The sequence below is a fragment of the Lissotriton vulgaris genome, chromosome 1_1 (genome assembly GCF_964263255.1).
Source record: "Lissotriton vulgaris chromosome 1_1, aLisVul1.2, whole genome shotgun sequence".
NCBI classification, from domain to species: Eukaryota; Metazoa; Chordata; class Amphibia; order Caudata; family Salamandridae; genus Lissotriton; species Lissotriton vulgaris.
The window spans coordinates 1,370,059,952-1,370,067,530 of record NC_141685.1 but is presented as its reverse complement, the minus strand read 5'-3'; the positions used below and the strand labels follow the sequence as shown (position 1 = coordinate 1,370,067,530).

The following is a 7,579-nucleotide window of genomic DNA, read 5'->3' as shown; positions in this document are numbered from 1 at the left end:
GTTCCGAATTATAATTTCTTCATGTCACTGTACGTTATTGAGCCCAAGTAGCTCGCCGTGATCGTATAGTGGTTAGTACTCTGCGTTGTGGCCGCAGCAACCTCGGTTCGAATCTGAGTCACGGCATTGTGGTTGGCAATGTAACGGCAGTTGGGTTTTTCCTTTACAGAATTCCCAAATGTACCAGTTGTTTTTGTAAAATGTCTATTAAAACAGATCCATTTCAATATTTAAACGATCTAACGACAAATTATTTAAACACACATGATTATAAGATGTAGGCATACTGTACTTACTGACATAAATTATCGTTCTTGAACATATTTGCGGTAAGGGGAGCGGAGCTCTCCCCCAGGCCAATCAGAATGCAGATGAATGCAGTTGCAGTTGAGTGACCTGTGTTGTGGCTGTCTACAGGGAATGCACATATGTAGCTGTCTCGCAGCCCAATCCAGACGTCAATTGAAGACAGGTTTTCATGCAAATAGAGCAGTAAGTGCAGAGAAATGCTCACTCTCTAAAAATGGCATTTATACAATAGTAAGATTAAATCCAACCTCACCAGTAGATAGGATTTATCAATAAATAAATAAAGCTTCTCCTCTCTGATATGGAATTACCCCCCAAAAAGTATAAGGGAATACTCAATGCTAACCTATGAGAGGGGCAGACCTCACAGTAGTGAAAAATGTAATAGACTGTTTGATACTACTAGGACATACAAACTACCACAGTACATGTCTTACCTTTTACTTACATAGCATGATGCCCCTAGGACTACCTAGGGCCTACCTTAGGGGTTACTGATATGTAATAAAATTGGAGTTTAAGGCTTGGCAAGTAGTTTTAAATGCCAAGTCGAAGTGGCAGTACACTGCAGCACAGGCACTGCAGTAGCAGGCTTGAGACAGGTTTGAAATGCTATTTCTTTGGGCGGCACAATCAGTCCCTGGGTATATGGTATACCACTTTACAAGGGGCTTTCAAGTAAATTAAATCTGTCAGTCAGGTATACTCCAATTATACACATGATTAGGGAAGAAGCACGTGCACTTCAGCACTGATTAGTAGCGATAAAGTGATCAGAGTCCTAAGGCCAACAAAAAGATACAGCAAAATGCTGAGGTGAAAAGCAATAAGGTGGGGTTGGGACCACCTTAAGAATGCAAGGTCTAACAAAAACGAACTAAGGATAACATGAGTAAAACATCAGGTTTCTCTACAGCATTTGGTGAGACAAGTGGGCCTTCTTTTATCTTCCATAAATGCAATCTCTCCCGGACCCCTTTATTATATAGCTCTTCAAGGAAAAAATATAAAGCACTTACAAAGGAGCCTCAAATACTCAAAGATGGTTGACTTCTGTAATATGGGCCATATACTAAAAGCAGCACGAAAACAGAGTGCAATAGGGTCCAAAAAACTTGAGTGACCCATGAGAGTATGCATGCAAGCCTATGGTATTCCAAACTAGAGATATACCAATGCAATTTTTGTTTTTAGGAGAGAATGTGCCTGCTGAAAAAAACATTATTTTTAAAAAGTGCATTGCAGAATATCAGGAATTTGCTGTGGGACACCGTGAAAACTTGCATACAGATTATGTGCACACGCCTTACAATCAGTTGTTGTGGCCGAGTGGTTAAGGCGATGGACTAGAAATCCATTGGGGTCTCCCTGCTCAGGTTCGACTCCTGCCGACAACGCAAATCTTTTTAACATCGGCTACAATATCAGAAGTTAACCTTTAGTATTTCTTCCATGTCAGTTTTATAAATAGGTGGCTTATTTTGGTGTCACTATTGCCATATCACATATTTATTATCGCTCCCCCTTTCATATCTTTACTATAACTCTCGTCCTTCTTTAGCGCTGGTGCAAACGCTTCAAATTATTATACCCTGGCTCTCTCGGTCATACCTGTGCATGCACTTGAAACTTACTTTACCAATAAAAGAAGCAAATAGAGAAATAAAATAAAAGTGCTAGCTGGATTAGGCAAACACACTTCATAAAACTGCATTTTCTTTTCTATTCTCCCCCGTGTTACAAGCTTAACTGCTCCCTGTGTAATTTCTCTTAACCTGCTGTTCCTGGAAGAGAATTTCATCTACAAGCTCTTTCTGTGTTTTTTCCTAGTCTTTTCTTTCCCTTTTCTTAGATTTGTAACTGTTCCTTTACATGCTCTATTTAGGCGCCATTAATCTCATTTGAGCTCCTTGTACCTGCTGCTGTTTTCTCCACACCTCATACTGTCTTTTCCCTCTTTCTCTCTTTCTCTGCGGTTGGTGGCTACTTTCCAAAGCGTCTGATGCCCCAATGTTCCTTCGTCTTGTTGTCAGACGTGAATTTGAAAAGCAACAAAATTAACAAGCCTTTACCACTCACACATGGCAGAAGTTTATACTTTAATTCAATGAGCTAAGAAAAGTGTGTTGTGGGGCCCCTACGAGCCATGGTGCTTGCTTCATCATAATTAGGCATTCAGTCATTAGCCACAGCTCTGATTATGGGTCACTGAGGTCAGTTTCAATAATTCCTCAAAAACCTAACCATGCAGTCCCCCCTAACTGTGTAGTTATCTTGCTTTACTGCTGTTTGTGTGATTAGCTGGGAGGAGCTCACGGCAGCATCCTCCCAATAAAAGTGTAGATGGACCGTTCCTTAACTCTTTCTTGCTTCACATACAGATGGCTTGAGGAGGTACAGGGGAGATGCAGGTCTAATAAACAGAATAGAATATCTGCGCTAGGTGTGTTTCTCTGCATTGGTGTCCCATCACAGGCCCACCAGTGTATGTGTGATCTTTGACTCCTGCCAGTTCACAAGCAGGCGGCCCGGAAACGGTTTCAGCCTATCAACCACTGAGGAGATAAAGCCTTTGTATAAGGAATGAGGAAGCAATGAACACATTCAGCCTATCACAGGAGTAGCCCTGAGTGTTCCGAATTATAATTTCTTCATGTCACTGTACGTTATTGAGCCCAAGTAGCTTGCCGTGATCGTATAGTGGTTAGTACTCTGCGTTGTGGCTGCAGCAACCTCGGTTCGAATCCGAGTCACGGCATTGTGGTTGGCATTGTCACGGCAGTTGGGTTTTTCCTTTACAGAATTCCCAAATGTACCAGTTGTTTTTGTAAAATGTCTATTAAAACAGATCCATTTCAATATTTAAACGATCTAACGACAAATTATTTAAACACACATGATTATAAGATGTAGGTATACTGTACTTACTGACATAAATTATCGTTCTTGAACATATTTGCGGTAAGGGGAGCGGAGCTCTCCCCCAGGCCAATCAGAATGCAGATGAATGCAGTTGCAGTTGAGTGACCTGTGTTGAGGCTGTCTACAGGGAATGCACATATGTAGCTGTCTCGCAGCCCAATCCAGACGTCAATTGAAGACAGGGTTTCATGCAAATAGAGCAGTAAGTGCAGAGAAATGCTCACTCTCTAAAAATGGCATTTATACAATAGTAAGATTAAATCCAACCTCACCAGTAGATAGGATTTATCAGTAAATAAATAAAGCTTCTCCTCTCTGATATGGAATTACCCCCCAAAAAGTATAAGGGAATACCCAATGCTAAACTATGAGAGGGGCAGACCTCACAGTAGTGAAAAATGTAATAGACTGTTTGATACTACTAGGACATACAAACTACCACAGTACATGTCTTACCTTTTACTTACATAGCATGATGCCCCTAGGACTACTTAGGGCCTACTTTAGGGGTTACTGATATGTAATAAAATTGGAGTTTAAGGCTTGGCAAGTAGTTTTAAATGCCAAGTCGAAGTGGCAGTACACTGCAGCACAGGCACTGCAGTAGCAGGCTTGAGACAGGTTTGAAATGCTATTTCTTTGGGCGGCACAATCAGTCCCTGGGTATATGGTATACCACTTTACAAGGGGCTTTCAAGTAAATTAAATCTGTCAGTCAGGTATACTCCAATTATACACATGATTAGGGAAGAAGCACGTGCACTTCAGCACTGATTAGTAGCGATAAAGTGATCAGAGTCCTAAGGCCAACAAAAAGATACAGCAAAATGCGGAGGTGAAAAGCAATAAGGTAGTTTTGGGACCACCTTAAGAATGCAAGGTCTAACAAAAACGAACTAAGGAAAACATGAGTAAAACATCAGGTTTCTCTACAGCATTTGGTGAGACAAGTGGGCCTTCTTTTATCTTCCATAAATGCAATCTTTCCCGGACCCCTTTATTATATAGCTCTTCAAGGAAAAAATATAAAGCACTTACAAAGGAGCCTCAAATACTCAAAGATGGTAGACTTCTGTAATATGGGCCATATACTAAAAGCAGCACGAAAACAGAGTGCAATAGGGTCCAAAAAACTTGAGTGACCCATGAGAGTATGCATGCAAGCCTATGGTATTCCAAACTAGAGATATACGCATGCAATTTTTGTTTTTAGTAGAGAATGTGCCTGCTGAAAAAAACATTATTTTTAAAAAGTGCATTGCAGAATATCAGGAATTTGCTGTGGGACACTTTGAAAACTTGCATACAGATTATGTGCACACGACTTACAGTCAGTTGTTGTGGCCGAGTGGTTAAGGCGATGGACTAGAAATCCATTGGGGTCTCCCCGTGCAAGTTCGAATCCTGCCGACAATGAGAATCTTTTTAACATCGGCTACAATTTCAGAAGTTAACCTTTAGTATTTCTTCCATGTCAGTTTTATAAATAGGTGGCTTATTTTGGTGTCACTATTGCCATATCACATATTTATTATCGCTCCCCCTTTCATATCTTTGCTATAACTCTCGTCCTTCATTAGCACTGGTGCAAACGCTTCAAATTATTATACCCTGGCTCTCTCGGTCATACCTGTGCATGCACTTGAAACTTACTTTACCAATAAAAGAAGCAAATAGAGAAACAAAATAAAAGTGCTAGCTGGATTAGGCAAACACACTTCATAAAACTGCATTTTCTTTTCTATTCTCCCCCGCGTTACAAGCTTAACTGCTCCCTGTGTAATTTCTCTTAACCTGCTGTTCCTGGAAGAGAATTTCATCTACAAGCTCTTTCTGTGTTTTTTCCTAGTCTTTTCTTTCCCTTTTCTTAGATTTGTAACTGTTCCTTTACGTGCTCTATTTAGGCGCCATTAATCTCATTTGAGCTCCTTGTACCTGCTGCTGTTTTCTCCACACCTCATACTGTCTTTTCCCTCTTTCTCTGCGGTTGGTGGCTACTTTCCAAAGCGTCTGATGCCCCAATGTTCCTTCGTCTTGTTGTCAGACGTGAATTTGAAAAGCAACAAAATTAACAAGCCTTTACCACTCACACATGGCAGAAGTTTATACTTTAATTCAATGAGCTAAGAAAAGTGTGTTGTGGGGCCCCTACGAGCCATGGTGCTTGCTTCATCATAATTAGGCATGCAGTCATTAGCCACAGCTCTGATTATGGGTCACTGAGGTCAGTTTCAATAATTCCTCAAAAACCTAACCATGCAGTCCCCCCTAACTGTGTAGTTATCTTGCTTTACTGCTGTTTGTGTGATTAGCTGGGAGGAGCTCACGGCAGCATCCTCCCAATAAAAGTGTAGATGGACCGTTCCTTAACTCTTTCTTGCTTCACATACAGATGGCTTGAGGAGGTACAGGGGAGATGCAGGTCTAATAAACAGAATAGAATATCTGCGCCAGGTGTGTTTCTCTGCATTGGTGTCCCATCACAGGCCCACCAGTGTATGTGTGATCTTTGACTCCTGCCAGTTCACAAGCAGGCGGCCAGGAAACGGTTTCAGCCTATCAACCACTGAGGAGATAAAGCCTTTGTATAAGGAATGAGGAAGCAATGAACACATTCAGCCTATCACAGGAGTAGCCCTGAGTGATTCCGAATTATAATTTCTTCATGTCACTGTACATTATTGAGCCCAAGTAGCTCGCCGTGATCGTATAGTGGTTAGTACTCTACGTTGTGGCCGCAGCAACCTTGGTTCGAATCCGAGTCACGGCATTGTGGTTGGCAATGTCACGGCAGTTGGGTTTTTCCTTTACAGAATTCCCAAATGTACCAGTTGTTTTTGTAAAATGTCTATTAAAACAGATCCTTTTCAATATTTAAACGATCTAACGACAAATTATTTAAACACACATGATTATAAGATGTAGGTATACTGTACTTACTGACATAAATTATCGTTCTTGAACATATTTGCGGTAAGGGGAGCGGAGCTCTCCCCCAGGCCAATCAGAATGCAGATGAATGCAGTTGCAGTTGAGTGACCTGTGTTGTGGCTGTCTACAGGGAATGCACATATGTAGCTGTCTCGCAGCCCAATCCAGACGTCAATTGAAGACAGGTTTTCATGCAAATTGAGCAGTAAGTGCAGAGAAATGCTCACTCTCTAAAAATGGCATTTATACAATAGTAAGATTAAATCCAACCTCACCAGTAGATAGGATTTATCAATAAATAAATAAAGCTTCTCCTCTCTGATATGGAATTACCCCCCAAAAAGTATAAGGGAATACCCAATGCTAACCTATGAGAGGGGCAGACCTCACAGAAGTGAAAAATGTAATAGACTGTTTGATACTACTAGGACATACAAACTACCACAGTGCATGTCTTACCTTTTACTTGCATAGCATGATGCCCCTAGGACTACTTAGGGCCTACCTTAGGGGTTACTGATCGGTAATAAAATTAGAGTTTAAGGCTTGGCAAGTAGTTTTAAATGCCAAGTCGAAGTGGCAGTACACTGCAGCACAGGCACTGCAGTAGCAGGCTTGAGACAGGTTTGAAATGCTATTTCTTTGGGCGGCACAATCAGTCCCTGGGTATATGGTATACCACTTTACAAGGGGCTTTCAAGTAAATTAAATCTGTCAGTCAGGTATACTCCAATTATACACATGATTAGGGAAGAAGCACGTGCACTTCAGCACTGATTAGTAGCCATAAAGTGATCAGAGTCCTAAGGCCAACAAAAAGATACAGCAAAATGCGGAGGTGAAAAGCAATAAGGTGGGGTTGGGACCACCTTAAGAATGCAAGGTCTAACAAAAACGAACTAAGGATAACATGAGTAAAACATCAGGTTTCTCTACAGCATTTGGTGAGACAAGTGGGCCTTCTTTTATCTTCCATAAATGCAATCTTTCCCGGACCCCTTTATTATATAGCTCTTCAAGGAAAAAATACAAAGCACCCACAAAGGAGCCTCAAATACTCAAAGATGGTAGACTTCTGTAATATGGGCCATATACTAAAAGCAGCACGAAAACAGAGTGCAATAGGGTCCAAAAAACTTGAGTGACCCATGAGAGTATGCATGCAAGCCTATGGTATTCCAAACTAGAGATATACGCATGCAATTTTTGTTTTTAGGAGAGAATGTGCCTGCTGAAAAAAACATTATTTTTAAAAAGTGCATTGCAGAAAATCAGGAATTTGCTGTGGGACACCTTGAAAACGCATACAGATTATGTGCACACGTCTTACAGTCAGTTGTTGTGGCCGAGTGGTTAAGGCGATGGACTAGAAATCCATTGGGGTCTCCCCGCGCAAGTTCGAATCCTGCCGACAACG

At 41.2% G+C, this 7,579-nt stretch overlaps 2 non-coding genes across 2 annotated transcripts; both read left to right on the top strand.

Moving 5' to 3' along the window:
- The first annotated feature begins 2,995 nt into the window (after positions 1 to 2,995).
- Positions 2,996 to 3,067, top strand: TRNAH-GUG (transfer RNA histidin (anticodon GUG)). Its single transcript has one exon. It is a non-coding gene; the product is annotated as a tRNA-His (tRNA).
- A 4,430-nt stretch (positions 3,068 to 7,497) lies between these two features.
- TRNAS-AGA (transfer RNA serine (anticodon AGA)) lies at positions 7,498 to 7,579 on the top strand. The gene has a single exon. It is a non-coding gene; the product is annotated as a tRNA-Ser (tRNA).